The 19,112-nt window shown below is 46.4% G+C and overlaps 1 long non-coding RNA gene across 1 annotated transcript; it reads right to left on the bottom strand.

The window, feature by feature from the left end:
- Positions 1-18,445: 18,445 nt before the first annotated feature.
- LOC115538010 (uncharacterized) lies at positions 18,446-18,710 on the bottom strand. The gene is made up of 2 exons (XR_003974992.1): positions 18,609-18,710; positions 18,446-18,485 (listed from the first exon to the last, which is right to left on the bottom strand). It is a non-coding gene; the product is annotated as an uncharacterized LOC115538010 (long non-coding RNA).
- Between the last annotated feature and the right edge of the window lie 402 nt (positions 18,711-19,112).

Genomic DNA, 19,112 nt, shown 5'->3' with positions numbered 1-19,112 from the left:
GAGTAAGCTGTTCACAGTTCACACCTGTAGAGACGACAAGCTTTTGGTCATGAATGAGCTACTTAAAAAATGAATAAATATGTTTTCTCATGAAGCCTCACCAGAGCCAGCAGCCAGGAGCAGCAGCAGTACAGCTACAGAGAACATGGTTTGTGTTGAAGCTGAACTGGAGGAAGATGTCCTGTTTTGCACTTGACAACTTATAAGGGTGAGCAAGAGGAGAAAGACCCACAGTCCTATTTGCATAATTAAATGAGATGGCAGATGGTGGTTGAGATGCTACATGACATGGGGGACAGGAATCACAGATCACAGATAATTTACACATATTTTATAGCGTGGACATTTACATACACACTATTATTATAACCATTCCTTTTTCGGCAAATTAAGATTCATTGTTATGAAAACCATTATTGATATTTTCTTTTATTTAAAAAAGCATTATAATTTCAAATATAATGTGCGAGTAAAGTCTTTTTTAAGATCTTAACATTGTGTTATTGTTGTATGCTGTCTGTCTTGTATGTAACATGTTATATATAGGCCTAGTTTTTAGTTTTTACATTTTATAGGCAGGTTTACGTTTGGAATTTTGAAAAGCGTGTTATTTATGTAAAAGTACCATGTTACATGTATTCTATTTTGCTTTCGATGAAAGCGTCTGCTAAATGCCCTAAATGTAAATTTCTTGTAATAACATTGCCGTTGCTTTTCCAGCAGCAACTCAGATCTTTATACGGCGGTTTCTAAAAGTTAGATTAATGAATTAATGAAAATGTATTAATTCTAATAAAAAAGGTTCTGATAGCAAACCAGTACATAATCTCCAGAATACAAATGGCTGTAGGATTGATCAATACATATATTTGCCCTGTTTATGTTTTGAACTAATAACGTAATTGTTTGTTCTTCAGAGTTTGACTTTCTGTATTTATTAGCTTATGAGCTTCTTAAACATGAATCAATATGTTTCTTATGGGTTGGATGTTTTTTCATGACGCCTCACCAGAGCCAGCAGCCAGGACCAGCAGCAGTTAAGTTACAGAGAACATAGTTTGCGTTGAAGCTGAACTGGAGGAAGATGTCCTGTTCTACAATTGACAACTTATAAGGCTTAGCGAGAGGAGAAAGACCCACAGTCCTATTTGCATAATTCAATGAGAAGGCAAATGTTTGTTGAGATGCTACATGACCTGCGGGGCAGGAATCCCAGATAATTTACACGTTTTTTTGCATTATTTGATAGTGTGTTACTTAAACCATATTACCATTATATATTTTTATTTTATTTATAATTTCTTATTTTAACGGGTTATCAAGATTTATAATCATCCATATCTGTTTTAATACTTACATATTTAAAAAAAAACATTCATAGAATTTCTAATGTAATTTTAGAATAAAGATTAACATTTTCTGTTATTGTGCGTATGCAGTAAGTCTAGTATGGTTCATGATATTTGTAGGCCTAACTTTTTTGTTTTTTAATAACGTGAGGCTTTCTGTCCTTTTATAACATTTCATTTTCAGGTCTATATTTGGATTATTTTAAGAAATGTTATCTGTCTAATAATAAGGTGTTATATGTGTTCTGTCTTGTGATAAAATGATATATGTCTGGCTGATGCTTTGTTTCCAGGTACAGCTATGATGATTAATAAGCCAATTCTGTTGATTAAAATGCAAATGAAGAACAAAAATAATACATGTTTCACAATGATCATTCAACACAAATTAGGGGAAAGAACCAGGTAAACATCGTCAGAAAAAATTGCTGTATGAGTTGTATTTCTCCCTGTTTGTATATTTCAAACAAGTCTTTCAGTAAGTTAGTAATGAGGCCTAACTGATCAATGAACAATAAAGTAAATAAATTGTTCCAGACGGCTTGGCATTCATCTCTCCCTCTATTTATCAGCTGATTTTCATGAGTAAAATAATCTATTTCGAATGATGTGTTTGGTTCAGAGCTCCCCTTCTGGAGGATTCAAGTAATAACACCTCACGGGTGAAGGGTTTTTGTTCATCCTTGACAACAGTTTGTAACGCTGTGGCGCCTGGCACAGTAATACACAGCTGAGTCTCCAGGCTGCATGTTTTGTCCTTGTAAAGTAGCTGTGTTGCTGGCCTCGTCAACAGAAATACTGAATTTGCTACCTAGGGAGTCTTTCAGATTTCCTTCATCGCCTATCCATTCCAGTCCCTTTCCATCAGGTTGTCTGATCCAAGCTGTCGCGTAGCTACTAACAGAATAAGAGACCTGACAGCGGATGGTCAGAGGTTGACCAGGTCGGACAGTCAGAGACCCTGGCTGAGTAAGCTGTTCACAGTTCACACCTGTAGAGACGACAAGCTTTTGGTCATGAATGAGCTACTTAAAAAATGAATAAATATGTTTTCTCATGAAGCCTCACCAGAGCCAGCAGCCAGGAGCAGCAGCAGTACAGCTACAGAGAACATGGTTTGTGTTGAAGCTGAACTGGAGGAAGATGTCCTGTTTTGCACTTGACAACTTATAAGGGTGAGCAAGAGGAGAAAGACCCACAGTCCTATTTGCATAATTAAATGAGATGGCAGATGGTGGTTGAGATGCTACGTGACATGGGGGACAGGAATCACAGATCACAGATAATTTACACATATTTTATAGCGTGGACATTTACATACACACTATTATTATAACCATTCCTTTTTCGGCAAATTAAGATTCATTGTTATGAAAACCATTATTGATATTTTCTTTTATTTAAAAAAGCATTATAATTTCAAATATAATGTGCGAGTAAAGTCTTTTTTAAGATCTTAACATTGTGTTATTGTTGTATGCTGTCTGTCTTGTATGTAACATGTTATATATAGGCCTAGTTTTTAGTTTTTACATTTTATAGGCAGGTTTACGTTTGGAATTTTGAAAAGCGTGTTATTTATGTAAAAGTACCATGTTACATGTATTCTATTTTGCAATACAATATGAGGCTGCTGCAATGTTTCCAGGTTCAGCTTTGAAAATAAAAGCCAATAAATATTCAAATTTAAACATCTGATATGTCTGGCTAGTGCTATTTTTTGCCTGGTCTCTGCCAGACAATCTATACACGTTAACCGTCATTTTGAGAACAGAAATGTATTTTACCATTATAATATAAAAATTCAGTAAGTAAGTTCTTAACTTTTTGACCAAATGATCAAGTGACGTTAATTATTGTATAGCTTCTCAACGTTGCCAAACCATATTTTGATTTAGTCAAAACGGCCCTTCCATTGTCAGATTTCACAACGAAGCAATGATAATCCAAATTATGTTAATATTCTCGTGCTGAGTGCATTGGCATCAGTTTAGTTTGAAATGTGCTGGGGACAGAGACGCATTTGGAAGTGCATTTTCAGAAGTGCTGGGTACAATGAGGATGCCCTCTGTTTTCTCTCTTTAGTGCTGAAAGGTTCTGAAAGACGGCATACCCATGTAGCTAATTACTAAGGAATAAAATGTATATGTAACCCAGGCCGTGCGAGCTCACGCCACTCCACAGCCGGACTCTGCGTTGTGTTTGGTGTAGGTGTTGGGGGGGGTGCGGAAGGAGGGACACACGGATGGTTTTCTTGATTTATGGCTCGGACCACGCCGCCGTTTATTTCTCTCATTCACAGCTCAAACGTTCAACCTTACGGCAGAGAAACAAACAACTGACATAAGTATAAAAAAGAAAAGAAAGAAGAGAAGGATTCACCTACGGCTAGCATTCTACCACAAAACATACGGATAAAACATAAGTACTTTACATTTACACAGAGCACCGTTTATGCAGCTTACCTTACGGCAGAGAAACAAACAACTGACAAAAATGGCGCTTGCGCGGGCGAATCCCTGCAACAAAACGGTGGCCTGTAAGGCCAAAAGGCCACAATCGCTAAACCGCTGAGGACCAACAACAACACAACAGCGCCATCCATGGTCGCGAAAAGGCAACTACCCTACATCCACCCCTTCTTTAATTGATGGCGTCTCAGTCATCATAACAAAATAAGCAAAATAAGGACCACCTATTAAACATAAACAAAGAGAACTGCCAAAATAAACATGTGAAGAATGAATAAGTGTGGTGTGCAGTGTTTTATGATGAAAATGTGTGCATGTACCCCCCCATTAAGGTGGGTGCTTTTGCTGTGTTAAGCTACATGTGTCCTGCTGCTCTTCTTGCTTTGGCTCTCTGCCACAACTTCCATCCTCTCTCTATCTTCTGCCAATCCTCCTCTGACTCCACGACTCGTAGCTCACAGGACAGCTTTTTGGGGGGACGTCGATTTCTCGGCGCGTTCCTCCTCGGAACATTGGGCCTGGGAGGCAGGCTGGTGCCCCTGGCTGTTAAATGTCCCTCCTCTCCTTCACTCACTCGTCCCGTCTCTGTATCCACTTCCTCCAGTTCTGTGTGTTCACACTGTCCATTTATTGTCCCAGGTACACACTTCTCCACATTGTCCTCCGGGTTATCCACTTCCAAGTCCTCCACTCTGTCTGACTCCTCTCCGGCTTGCTCTCCCATGTCCTCTGTATTCTCCATCTCCATGTTCTCTGTATCCTCCATGTTCTCCTCTGTGTCCGGTTCTACCTCTCCTCTTGTCATCCCACCAGCCCGATCGACTGGAAGAAACATACACTGTGTGAGGAGATTGCGATGGACCACTCTCTCTGTGTTGCCATTTTCTGAGCGCACCACATACACAGGAATGCTGGGCTGCTTCTTCACCACAATGTATGGCCGGGGCTCCCACTTGTCTCCCAGTTTCTGCCGCCCCTCCACATGACACACTTTAACCAGAACTCTGTCACCTGGGTTGAAGACTTGACTCTTTGCTCTCTGGTCGTAATATTTTTTCTGTTGTCCCTTGGCTTGGTGAGAGGTCTGATTGGCCTGGGCATAAGCTTGTGACAGACAGTCATGCAGAGTCTGGACATACTCACTATACTCACATGGCTCATTAGTGGTCTGCAGCCCGAAGATCAGGTCGACAGGGAGCCGGGGATGCCTGCCAAACATCAGGTAATACGGCGTGTAACCAGTACAGTCATGGCGTGTGCAGTTGTAGGCGTGTGTCATTGCATCCACATATTCATGCCACCGCGGCTTCAGGTGAGGCTCCAGTGTCCCAAGCATGTTCATGAGGGTGCGGTTAAACCTTTCAGTGGTTCCGTTGCCCTGGGGGTGATAGGGGGTTGTGTGGGTCTTGGTGATGCCAGTACACTTACACAGCTCCTTCACAACAGCACTTTCAAAATTGCGCCCCTGGTCTGCATGCAATTTCGCAGGGAAACCAAACCGACAGAAGAAGTTTTTCCACAGCACTCTGGCAACAGTGTTGGCCTTCTGGTCTTTAGTGGGGTACGCCTGTGCGTAGCGTGAGAAGTGGTCAGTGACGATGAGAACATTTTCCATGCCGCCCTTTGACCTCTCCAGAGTCAGAAAGTCCACACATACGAGCTCCATGGGGGCACTGCTATGAATGCTGACCAGGGGAGCCTTTACTCCTGCAGTTGGGGTCTTTCTCAGGCAGCACCTCTCACACTGCTCACACCAAGCCTTTATCTCCTGGAACATGCGTGGCCAATGAAATCTCTCTCTTATCATCTGCACAGTCCTCTCCAAACCTAAGTGCCCTGAGTCATTGTGAAGAGCCGTCTTGACTGATTCACGCAGCTTCTCTGGCAGTACTAGCTGCTCCACTGCTCCCCTTTGGCTGTCTCGGATGCGGCGGTACATGATACCATCTCTGATCACTTACCTCCTCCACTCCTTTAAGAGAAGGCACACCTGCCCACCACCACTGATCCTCTCGCTGCGGCTCGGCTTCTGGTCGAGACTCTTGTAGTGCAGGACAGGGCCGATGACAGGATCTTCTTTCTGCCCTGCGCGGATCTCCTGTTTCGTCATGGCAGGCAGTGACTCCACTCCTATGTCTCTGTAGGGCTCATTAAGTGTGGGGGGTTCAGACTGGGGTTTCTCTGAGGCAGACGTGCTCCTGGCTGTGGGGTTTACTGGGTCCTGTGTGGGCTGTCCCACACCATGCCTGGGCTCACTGGACCTCACCTGCTGGGGGCACGTTTGCAGGACCTCGGTGACCTCCTGGTTGGACATACGGGAGAGGGCATCCGCGTTAGCGTTGCTCTGGCCCCTCCTATACTGGACATCGAAGTCAAAGGCAGCCAGCCGAGACACCCACCGCTGGCCCGTAGCATCTTGCTTTGCAGAGGACATGACATATTTAAGAGGGTTATTGTCTGTCTGGACTGAGAATCTACGCCCATAGAGGTGGTCATAGAATTTGTCTGTCACCGCCCATTTTAAAGCGAGGAACTCGAGTTTGTGTGCAGGATACCTCGTCTCAGCTGGACTCAAACCCCTGCTGGCGAATGCTATGACCCTCTCTGCTCCACTCTGAACTTGCACCAAGACGGCGCCGAGCCCCTCCCCTGAGGCGTCCGTCTGAAGGACAAAAGGCAGGCTGTAATCAGGATAGCCCAGGACTGGAGCGGTCGTCAGCCTTTCTTTCAGGGTCTGGAAAGCCTCTTCACAATCACAAGTCCACAAGAAGGGTGGGTCAGGTGCCAGACTTTTCTTCCCGCCTCTTTTCTTCTTCCTTGGGTCACCAGTAGTGAGGCGGTACAAGGGAGCAGCTAGTGCGGAGTATCCACTCACATACCGGCGGTAATAACCAGCGAACCCCAGGAATTGCAGCACTTCCTTCCGGTTTGTGGGTCTCACCCAGTCCTTAACCCTGTTGATCTTCTCTGGGTCTGTCCGGACTCCCTCAGCAGACACCAAGTGACCCAGATACTGCACTTCCTGCCTCATCAGCTGGCATTTGGAGGGTTTTAACTTCAAGCCATGCTCCTGGAGTCGATCAAACACCAGCTGCAGCCTCTCCAGATGCTCATCAAAAGTTTTGGAGAATATGATGAGGTCATCAAGGTAAATCAACAGGTGAGTGAAGTTCAGATCTCCGAAGCAGCAGGTCATGAGTCTCTGGAAGGTGGAGGGGGCGTTCTGCAGTCCAAAGGGCATCCTGTTGGCCTCAAACAGCCCCATCGGTGTGCTGAATGCTGTCTTGTGTTTGTCATGCTCCGCCACCTCCACCTGCCAGTAACCCGACGTGAGTTCCAGTGTAGAGAAGAACTTTGCTTGCCCCAGAGCTTCCAGGGCCTCTTCTATTCTGGGCAGGGGGAAGGCGTCTCTTGTGCTGCAGGAGTTTAACTTTCTGTAGTCAATACACAACCTTAAAGAGCCGTCCTTCTTGGTCACAAGCACTACAGGTGAAGCATACGGACTCTTACTGGGCCTGATGACTCCTGTAGCCTCCATCTCAATCAACAACTTTCTCACATCTTGCCACTGTCCTGGGGGAATCTTGCGATAAGGGAGCCGAAAAGGCTTGGAATCAACTAGAGGGATGTCGTGCTGCACTGTCTTTGTGTGGCCATAATCCATGGGATGCTGGGAAAACACACTTACATTCCTCTCCACAAGATCTTTAAGGAGGGAGCGCTGGTGCTCATTCTCAACTGCTGCTTCACCCAAGTCCACTCCACAGCTCGCCACAACCTGATCCAGACTCATGCACGTCTCTTTGCTCTTGCTCTCGTGACATTGGCCCTGCTTTTTGTCTGAAAAGTCCACCACGCTGTTCACCAGGGAAACTTTGGCCAGATGTGTGTGAGGCTTGATGGTAATAGTCTGCTGGGACAGGTTCATTACCCTGACAGGGGCACATCCTCTCTTTACATCAGCGAGGACTTTGGCGACTAAGAGGTCTTGGGGGAGCTGCAGGGAGGAGTGACCTTCAATCATTGCAGTGTAAGTCCTTCTTTGTGGGCCAGCCTTTATCTTGCACATTAAATCCATCTCTTTTCCCCCAGGAATGTGTACCTTGCGGCCAGTGTACACAGCAGGGCCCACCACGTCATCCACATCATTATGTTCTATGCCCCCAATCTCCAGCAGAGAAGTGTACCACTCTGGATGGCTCTGCTTGACCTAGTGGAGAAACTGCTGGCCATAGGTTGCTCGGAGATGGGTTCTGGAGGCACGGAGGACATTAGTTCCCACAAGCAGAGGGACAGAGGAGCGATACTCAGAGTCAGTTACAACAAAAGCTGGCACATTCTTGAACTCTTTTCCCAACACAGTCAAGTTGATGCGCAGGACACCATGGTAAGTTACACTCTGACCGGCTGCACCTTCAATGGGAATTTTAGAGGGCTGGAGCTTTTGTGTCTGGAGGATGGGGTGGTTGCACCAGTATTGGTGTGTAATACTGGTTATCTGAGAGCCTCAATGAGCGCTCTGCACTTCATTCCATTGACTTCCACCTCCCCCTCATTCCTGGGGCCCACTAAAGGGGTATCCTCTTCTCCATCACCAGTCTTGCTCACCTGCAGTGGGGGGTCTTGCTGCTTGCCCATAGTCGCCCCGGTGACCATGGGCTCTAGCCGTTTAAAGGCAGAGTGGGGTGAGGTGTGGTCCCTTCTGCAGGGGTCATGGGCTGAGGTTGTTGGGCCCATATCTGATTGGGATCTGGGAAGACTGCTCTGCAAACCCGGGCTATATGTCCTTGCTTCCCACAACGGTAGCATGTGACAGCTGAAGTCTGGGTTGTGGGTCCGGGGGGCGGCCGGGCTCTTGGTGGGGGGACAGGGGCAGAGAAGGGAGCAGCCATTCTTGATTCAAGGTGCGTCAGCTTAGCCATCTGCTCCTCTTGACAAAGGGCTAATTTCTTGACGAGATCTGTTAGCTCTGACCACTCTGATGTATGTTTAGCTTTGTCTGTCTTCATATTTAAAGTACACTCTGATGCAACCTGGACCTGTGCATAGGTTTTCTTTGACTTGTTTAATGACTGGAACTTTTTTGTCTCTTTTGCCAGATTTCTGAGCTCATCTTGCAGCTCCCGGAAGCTCAGAAGCCGAGGTTTCATTGGAGCAATCCTCATGTACACCTCCTCCTCATTTAGTCCTCTTAGAAACTGTCGGGTGAGTTTACTGTCACGGTCAGGGAAAAGCTTGCCCCCTCTTTGGGTTTCTTCTACAGCTCGCAGTGTTGCCTCTAGTGCTATAGCATAAGAGCAGGCAGACTCACCTGGCCGCTGGCCACGTTCATAGAAGTCGGCCAGTGGGTCCAGGGAGCCCTGTGTGTCACCGTACTCTGCCCTCAGCTCTTCAAATGCCTTCTCAGGGGTTTGGTTATGGGGGGTAGATTCAGGATCAGCTTCCTGGCCTCACCACTCAGGTGACGTACCACAGTGGAGAAGCGGAGATGGGGCGGGAGCTCTATTGCCTCCAGGAGATATTGCATGTCACGAACCCAGTCCTCTATAAGCATCTTGCTGTCAGCGTTACCAGTGAAGACTTGGACATTCTTCACCTGATGAGTCTGCAGGAAACTGCCATAGGCTGCTGGTGGGGGGCTTGGGGTGGCTGTGGCTCTGACAGGGGCGTTTAGAGGTGCAAGCATGTGCTGGATGGAAGATGGAGGCAGGAGGGCGTGTTGGGGGACTGCATCTGGATACATGCTGACTTGAGGGACTGAGGCAGGGGGCTGTAGATATACTGGGGCTTGGGTGGGGGAGAAGATGTGTAGTTGAAAGCAGCATGGGCAACATTCAGAGAGGTGGGCGCAGCTGAAGTGGGGCCCCATGCACTGGTGGCAGATGAGTGCAGGGGAATCTGAGCATGGTGTGCAGCAGCTTGTGACATGTGCAACTGGGGGATTTGTCCATAGTCTGTGCCTTGGGAGGTCTGTTCAGCTGTAGAGGGGTTATTCATAGTGTTCATTGTGTGTGGTGTTGGGAAACTCAACATGGGGGCTTGGGGTGCAGGTAAGGGAACAGTATCGCTGGTGGGGACCTGGGGGCTTGGCTGATAAACTTGCGTTGGATAAGGGGAGACAGCTGGCTGGTTCATGGTGGGCTGCTGTATGACTTGTGTCTCTGGGAAGTTGGGATATGGGGGGCTTTGAGGTGGCAGGGTGACTGTGGGGGGCCTTTGCACACTGGTCTGGGGCAGGAGGACAGGGGGCATGGTAATGTGCACAGCCGGCTGGAACACTGGGGGAGTTGCACTTGGGGTTACAGGGGCTGGTAATGTGGACACTTGGGCTGGAGCTGCACGGGGATCAGTATAGGGGGACAGAATTGGGGGTGATGGGGTGAGCTGTGCGCCCAGTCCAAAGTCTGTGGGCAGCCGGACTGGAGTGTGGTACTGCAGCTGCTGAGTAGGGGACCTGAGGAACTGGGTGGTTAGCTTTGACCTCACAGATGGTTGTTGGCGACTGGTGGAAGCTCCTTCACTGGGGAAGTGAGTATGCGTTCTGCTTGGGGAGTCATAGCTGTGGGTTGTTGCAGGCACAGGGGTGGGTGGGCCTGATGTTGCTGCAGTGAGACCCTGCTTCAGTGGAGAGTCTGCATGGTCACTCATCATCTTCAATATTCTCTGTCTCAGATTTAAGCAGCAGAATAAAATGTATGTGTGTGTGCGAATTACTTGTTATGCTTGACTGTGAATGGGTGTAGCTGTGTTTGAATGTAATAAACAAAATAAAATGTGTGGCAGGCACAATTATCACTTAATAACCCAAAAGCTCACACAAAACATTAATTCAACTCAAAACGTGATTACACTACTCTATGTTCAGCACAGAGAATATGAATGAGAAAAAAAACAACAACACTTGCTTAATATCAATCACAAATTATCCTTATAGAAATGTTTCACACAGAATATTCATTTAGGTACTGTAGCTTTAAGACTTTTTTTTTTTTTCGTCTCTTTAGAATATCATGGAAATGTCTTACATAGGAAACACAACAAAATAAGATGCACTTCAACTTTCAAAGGATATGCTGGATAGGATGAAGATCCTGGCAATGCACCTTCACAGGAATAACTCAGTTCGTCACACACAGTTCAGTACGGCGGCGGCGTTGAGGGGCTGCGGCCAGCCTCGCTTCCTCTTCGGCCTCGGAGCGCCACAAATCCGGGTCACGGCACCAAAGATGTAACCCAGGCCGTGCGAGCTCACGCCACTCCACACCCGGACTCTGCGTTGTGTTTGGTGTAGGTGTTGGGGGGGGTGCGGAAGGAGGGACACACGGATGGTTTTCTTGATTTATGGCTCGGACCACGCCGCCGTTTATTTCTCTCATTCACAGCTCAAACGTTCAACCTTACGGCAGAGAAACAAACAACTGACATAAGTATAAAAAAGAAAAGAAAGAAGAGAAGGATTCACCTACGGCTAGCATTCTACCACAAAACATACGGATAAAACATAAGTACTTTACATTTAAACAGAGCACCGTTTATGCAGCTTACCTTACGGCAGAGAAACAAACAACTGACAAAAATGGCGCTTGCGCGGGCGAATCCCTGCAACAAAACGGTGGCCTGTAAGGCCAAAAGGCCACAATCGCTAAACCGCTGAGGACCAACAACAACACAACAGCGCCATCCATGGTCGCGAAAAGGCAACTACCCTACATCTACAAAATCGGTCTGGCACGTTTTATGAAGAAAATGTTTCCAAGAAGCATCGGACATATGACCCACTATGTTCTTCTGCTTGTATCCAATGTTGACAACGTGACATGACATGGCTAAGGTAACAACATAAACAAGAGGAGCTAGGAAAGGAAAATAACTGTGTTTAAATTCAGAAGGGCCAAACGTGTGGCTACACACAGCACTACAAAAGTCGTCAAGATTGAAAAAGGAAAAAATATTTGTTGCACAGCTGAACACTGTCTCGCATCATGAGTTGGCCATAGGCGTCGATTACGCCGGGGACGCGTCCCTACCAGATTGTGTCAAGATTCATTTTGTACCCACCACTTGTAAATAAAGAAGAAAAGAAATTCGAGTTGAATTATTATGGATTCTTACACGGGTCTTCTCAATGCCGTGGAACGCTCCGTTCACTTGCATGGGCTCTTCAGAACTTCCGGCGGTGAATTATATTTGATAATTCACCTTTGCTAAGTATAATTGACCGCTGTCATGGAAAACAAAGGACTTTTTGCCTATAATGACGTCTTTGGTACCACTCCTCAAGTAGTCTCGTAACTTTTCAACCCCAGCGTCTTCGGTTGCTAAGCAGTCAACGTCTTTGGCAGACTATTTCTCTGCTGATCAACACTACGAATGCTGGTAACAAATAAATTGTAAAGAAAGACACATGTTGCAATCTCTGCCTCCCACTGGCGGCTTGTTGGGAAAATATGTGTGTAGAGCGCATGTGTGTGACGTAGTAGAACAGGTTTGTTGTGGGTAGGGAAGAACGATTGACAGCGCGGGAATCAGTCTGAGTCTACGGTGCAATGTGATTGAAGTGTAATCCAATATCCAGCTGAAAGCTAGCAAGCAAGTGCCTTTGATGCTTTTAAATGTACCACTGTGAAGGAATAAAGCCTAGTTCATTGCTGCAACCAACCAACGCCTCACCGTTTGTGCTTCGGCTCTTTTAACCCGGACCACTAGACGCAAGTTACCTGCAACGAGCCAAGTCATTAGTATGCGACCAGGTCGCTTCCAACTACGGTTCGGAGCATGGAAGCTGTGAAGGTAACACTGGGGGCTCGTCCGGGATTAAACAAAGCAAGAAGAAAAGTGATAGGAAAAGAAAAAGTTGGACGGTCGGACGCAGAATGACGGCGCTCGGAGCTAAAGCTAAAGGTACCGCTAATGCTAATACTTGGAATAGGAGGCCTGTCGAGATGGAGTACTCAAACGTAAGCACCAACCCATTTTTAAATGGATGTAAGAGACACTGATATGGACCCAGTTAACCACATGGACGGCTGATATGCCGACGGCACTAACCCCTTCGTGGCTAGCATGGAGCTAATGTTAGCCGCGGACGGAGGGATGGTTCACGGCCTGACGCCGTCGCTCGACCCAGCTTTGCCGCCAACGCCACCGCCATCACGGTTGACTAACCCGTTCCTAACGCCCCTGGAATAAAAAGCAAATGGTGAGTCCAAGTACTTTAATAGGCAAACCTGTGACTGCTCCAAACATATGGTAGCCAACCCGGTTGCAGCTTTACCTTACGGGTCGGAAAATAGCTCTGGTCAAATGTTTGCCCCACATGCCGCTTACCAGCTATCTAACCCGTTCACCCCCGTGAATTGTACGGCGCAAAACCCTTCTGCCCGGCCCATGTACTGTTCCCCCAGTTCACATCAACACCTTTTCCACCCTCTATGCCCCAGCCCGTGGAACATTGTGGAGTAACAAGCTATGATGATAACTATGCCCCACCCCGCGACACCTACCAATACGGCGAGTCAGCTGTGAGAAGGGCCAAGTCGGCGCCACGGCCATCACACACAGCGGCAGATGTTGTGACAATGGACAATAGTGACATTATGGATACAGAGAGAGAATTCCAATATTGAAGCCAGGTCATTTTGATGGAACGGGCTCCTGGAAAGACTTTATTCACCGGTTGGAAATCTGTGCAAGGGCAAATCATTGGTCAGATGCAACAATGGCGGTGCAACTGAGATTCAGCCTGAATGTCGCGGCTGGAGCTATCGTCCATAAAAATCCCAGATCTGACCGCTGGAGCTACCGGCAGATTGTTACTGGAATAGTGACTGCCTACGGGCCGCGCTCTGAGCAGGCAGCAGCCATCGGCATTGAATTGAGACAGCGGGTTAGGGGGCAGAACGAAGCGCTGCACCTCTTAAGGGATGATATCTACGAGAAAGTGTCCATCGTGTATGCTGACCGTACAGAGCTGGAGCAGGACGCCATCAGTGTGAACTACTGGAGAAGCAGTCGCACACTCTGTCCAGAGCATATGACATCACGCACAGCTACGAGACCATCAGGAGCGCCGCCAGAACAGTCACAAAATTCATGCAGCCTGGCCAACGCAGCATTGTAAATCAGAGAGCCAGGGCCGCCACGGTACGTGAAAATAACAGCATGCCTGCTTGTTTGGAGCCAGTGGGGGTAGCTGTCTGGTCCGTCGCCTCACCAGAGAGGGCTCGGAGATTTAATCAGCAGTGGCGCCAGAAGAAAGATACAAATGTCAAAATGCCTATGGGGTATGTTCAGTGCCACAACTGCTCCGGTCTAGGGCATATGCAGAGAAATCGCCCTTCACCCCATCGACCCTGACAGCAAGCTCGGACAGTCAATAAGAACACCGCACCCGACATAGGTATAGTGGTGACCTGTACTGCAAGTCAGGGAGATGACATGTGTGTTAAAATATTGATATATGGACTGGAAATGTGTGCTCTGCTTGACTTTGGTGCTCGGAGGAATGTGTTGCCCCTCCATCTTTTCAACTCCATTCCCACAGAGTCAAGACCCCCAATAGAGTTGAGAAAACTCAAAATTGCAAGGCAACTTACTGCAATCAGTTTTTGAGTTTTGAGCCCATCAAAAGATAATTTTCTTCTTTAGACATACTTGAAAGTTAGTTATACCAACTAAGATTTTTATATTTTACAAAACTCAAAAAAATAAGTCAGGGGTGTTAACTTAATATTTCAAATTAAGGTTAATATTATTTAAAAAAAAAACATTTCAAAGAATGCAAAACAAGTTTTAAGTTCAATTTATTAGAAATAATAATTGGAAACTTAAATTTTACATTTCTGAATGCCAGACAGCAATAGAACAAGCAACATGTAGCAGCAGCAGAGGATCGCTGTCTAAATGCAGCAAACCAAAGTGCAGAACAAGTTTGACATTATGGTCAAACTTGTTCTGCACGAGACGGGAGCCCAGGTTAAACGGTGACGCAACTCTCGTGCCTCATACACCGCACGATCCCGAGAGCTGCCTTTATTTAACACACACCCACAACACACAGCGCACCGCACAGCCAACCAACGAACATGCAAGTCTCGGTAACGGTGGCGGCAACACTACGCACAATAAACAACACACAAACAATAAAGACGCCAAACCCGTTAACCCCACTTAACCTAACAGAAACAAATTGACAAAAGGCAATAAACCCCTTTTTCCCAACCGGCATCACGAATACCCAGACTCCCCGGGGGGTAAGAGTCGCCACAATATTTACCATCTGAAAATCCCGTTAGGAAACCCTGTATTTTCCAAAGTGTCGAAATGCGCATGTGCACCGTAGTTGGCCCAGCCTCAGACAGAGTCTGACTTAAACCCGTGTGTCTTGCTAACAAAGATACAACTCTTGACCCAAAACTCAACATTGTTGGTTGGACTAAATTGCATTGAACAGTTGACATGAATACTTAATGTTTTATATTCATTTTGCTCAGAAATCATAATTCAATTCAATTTTCTTTATTTCGCCATGTACACAGGTACTAGGAATTTTGAATGGTATTCTCCATGCAGGCTGGAGCATTACAAATAGAACATAGAACAGAACAAAGGGACAAGACAGAACAACAATACAAGAAAGTACCAGTATGACCATGGAGGTAGTGCAATAATAGAATTGTTAAATAAGTTAAATAAAGTAAATAAAGTAAAGTGCTGAGAGGAGCCATAAAGCTCATGTGCAAGGGCTGTTTATGAGGGCTATTGCTTGTGGAAAAAAGCTATTGAGGTGACGTGAGGTTTTTGTCATGATGGCCCTATATCGCCGTCCAGAGGGTAGACGGTTAAAGAGGCAGTTGGCAGGATGTGAGGGGTCTGCTGTGATCTTCACAGCTTTCCTGCGGGATCTGGAGCTGTGGAGGTCCTTGATGGAAGGAAGGGGGCAGCCGATGATGCGCTCTGCAGCCCGTACGACTCTTTGGAGCCTGGCCTTAGAGCGGGCAGAGGCAGAGTCATACCAGACCGAGTGTGAGGATGTAAGCACACTCTCAATGATGGCCCTGTAGAACTGCACCATGATGGGGGGGCTGACCTGAAGTCCTCTCAGCTGCCGAAGAACAGGCGCTGCTGGCCTTTCTTCACAAGTTGAGTGATGTTATTGTCCCATTTCAGTGTGTTGGTGATGGTTGTGCCTAGGAATTTGAAATGTTCGACTACAGTGACGGATGAGTTGTTGATGACAAGTGGGGGATATGTCTGAACCTTTTTTCGGAAGTCCACAATCATCTCCACTGTCTTGTTGACGTTGAGCTCTAGGTTGCTGACTGCACACCAGGACTCTAGATGGGCGACCTCCCTCCGGTAGGCAGACTCGTTGTTGTTGCTGATGAGACCTATCAGGGTGGTGTCGTCTGCATACTTGATGGACTTGACAGACGGGTCACGGGAGGTGCAGTCATTCGTGCAAAGGGAGAAGAGCAGGGGGGACAGCACACAACCCTGGGGGGCACCGGTGTTAACTGTGCGGGGCTGTGATAGATGCGGGCCCAGCCTGACATACTGTCTCCTGTCAGTGAGAAAATCTGTAATCCATAAGCAGGTGAGGGGGTGGATGTTCAGATGGGTCAGTTTGCTATGGAGGAGGTCGGGAATGATGGTGTTGAAGGCAGAGCTATAATCCACAAACAGGACTCTTGCAAAGGTGTTCCGATAGTCCAGGTGTTGTAGAATGTAGTGAAGGGCTATGTTGATTGCATCATCTACTGAGCGGTTGGGTCTGTATGCAAATTGAAGGGGGTCCATGAGGTGGTCAGTGGATGCTTTTAGATAGGAGAGGACCAGGCGTTCAAATACTTTCATGATAGTATGATGGTTAGTAAGGTTCCCCCTTCACTGTAGGCGTCTTTGAGTGTTATTAATTATTATTATTCTTCATGTTTAACCTCTGTTTTTATTTTATTCCTAGTCTGTTTTACATAGTTTTGAATGATGACTATATGCTCTGTAAGGTGACCTTGGGTGTCTTGAAAGGCGCCTCTAAATTAAATGTATTATTATTATTATTATGACTACAGAGGTGAGGGCGACCGGTCTGTAGTCATTCAAGCAGGTGATCTTGGGCTTTTTTGGTACAGGGATGATGACAGCAGATTTGAAACAGGCAGGTACATGGCATAATTGAAGAGACTGATTGAAAATGTCCGTAAACACTGGAGCCAGCTCGCTGGCACAGTGCTTGAGGGTAGCCGGTGACACCATGTCTGGCCCACACGCTTTCCTGGTGTTCCATGAGACCAACAATTTTAAGTTTTCGTTTTTACAGTGTGTCACATTTCCCCTCTGCATTGATTACTTCACTCCCTGTCCTTGTGTTTCTTCCATCTTCGATTGCCCTCACCCACCGTGATTGCTTTCACCTGTCCCTCATTAACATTCCCCTCCTAGTGTATTTAGGTCTTCCCTTGGACCCCGTTTACACGTACATGGTTATTTTGAAAAACTGAAACATTTCTCTTTGTTTGTGCCCTTCTTTTACACGCAAACGGAGAATTCACCTCTGAAAACGATTCTTCCTAAAAACTCCGGCCAGAGTGGAGATTTGGGAAACGTTGGTTGCATGTTTGCATGTAAACTGAGAAAAACTGAGTTTAGGGCAGCCAACGTCACAATTTAACATTTTCATTTGGGATTCTGATAACGTGGGCAGCGGGAGCCAGCGGTAGCCAGCGGGAGCCAGCGGGCTCCGGCGGGAGACAATTGCGGTCAACAATCGCGGGCAACAATCCCTTTCTCCTCCATGTCACGGTTCAGTCTACTTTAGATTGATGTGGAAGTGGAAGAACCAGACATCGGAGAACCCGACGCAGTCGTTCGAGATTCATAATATCGTCTGGAGGTGCACACAGCTTTTGGCCATGATAATATATATTATATGATATAGATATCTATGTATAATATGATATTATTTATGTATAGAGCACCAGGACTCCCGCCGGAGCACCCGGAGCGTTCTAGAATATTTACAGAAAATGGCCGAAAGCTGTGTGCAATGTAAACACGAGCGCATGGTACCGTGGCCGCAAGCTGCTCAGTGCCACACCCCCACCCTCCACCTTGACCCGCCTCTAAAAAATGACAACTTTGTGGAAAGCTCATTGTGGGACTGGTTCGTAGTGGCTGTAAGTACTGTATTAGGGACCAACTAACAGCTATATAAAAGCATTCATAAACTAGCGTGCCATGGGACCTTTAATACATTTCCCTGTAATACTAGTCAATCTTCAATGCTCATCTTCAACCATTTCTGCAGGAGCCCCGGTCATGCCTCAGGGCTCAGTATTTGTACAGCCGAGCAGTCTTCTGTGTCAATGTGCCTCTTTAGCACAATAATAAAGTGCTGAGTCCTCTGGCTTCAGACTCTTCACATTTAAGTAAACCTCTTCTCTGGTGCTGTCTTTGGTAATGGTGAACTGCCCTTGAAGAGACGCTGCAAAAGCTGTTCCAGTTCCACTATCTATCCATCCGATCCACTCCAGGCCATGTCCTGACCTCTGGCGAATCCAGTGAAGATAAGTGAGAGAGACTCCGGTCACGTGACAGGACAGTGTAACCGATTCTCCTTGCCTTTTGACCACCGATTCTGAGGAGGTGAGTTGCTGGCCACGAACCGCTGAAAAAGGAAACAAAACCAAACAGAATTTAGATAGGGGAGAGTCTGGAGGATTTCTCAGCAAAGACCAGCTGGTTCTCCTCTGTCCTACCCATTGGAGAGAGTCGGTGGGGTGAAGCTCACCTGAAAGAAGGGCCATGAGGAACAAACTATCTGAGACTTTCATGGTGGGAGTGTTGCAGACCCAGGGCAGTGGCAGTGGAGGACTGATGCCAACAGTTTGTTTTCGGAAATATATGTTAGAGTCAAATGGGAGGAGACTCAATTTGTATATTCAGTTACAAGTCAGGCGGGGCATTCAAAGGAATATGTAAATATATTAACCCTAAGATTGATTGTGCCATAACGCTGCTATGAACAAAATAGTTCTTATTTTGTTATTTTTCTTTGGTCTACATGCATTCTTTAAATCTAATACTATGCAATTACTGTTTATAATGTAATGTTTTCGACCAAGATATTCTGGTTTTATTCACATATTTCACAAAACAGCAGAGAATGTATTTTACTCTGTAGCAAGGTTTATGCCACTGCTGGGGTACATGGAAGAAGGTAGGGTATGCTATAATAAATCAACTTTATACCCACTTCCAACCAAATACATGTAAGACCAAGCAGTCATTTCAC

The sequence above is a fragment of the Gadus morhua genome, chromosome 2 (genome assembly GCF_902167405.1).
Source record: "Gadus morhua chromosome 2, gadMor3.0, whole genome shotgun sequence".
In the NCBI taxonomy this organism is placed as follows: domain Eukaryota; kingdom Metazoa; phylum Chordata; class Actinopteri; order Gadiformes; family Gadidae; genus Gadus; species Gadus morhua.
The sequence above is the reverse complement of the archived record's forward strand: the minus strand, read 5'-3'. Positions and strand labels throughout refer to the sequence as shown.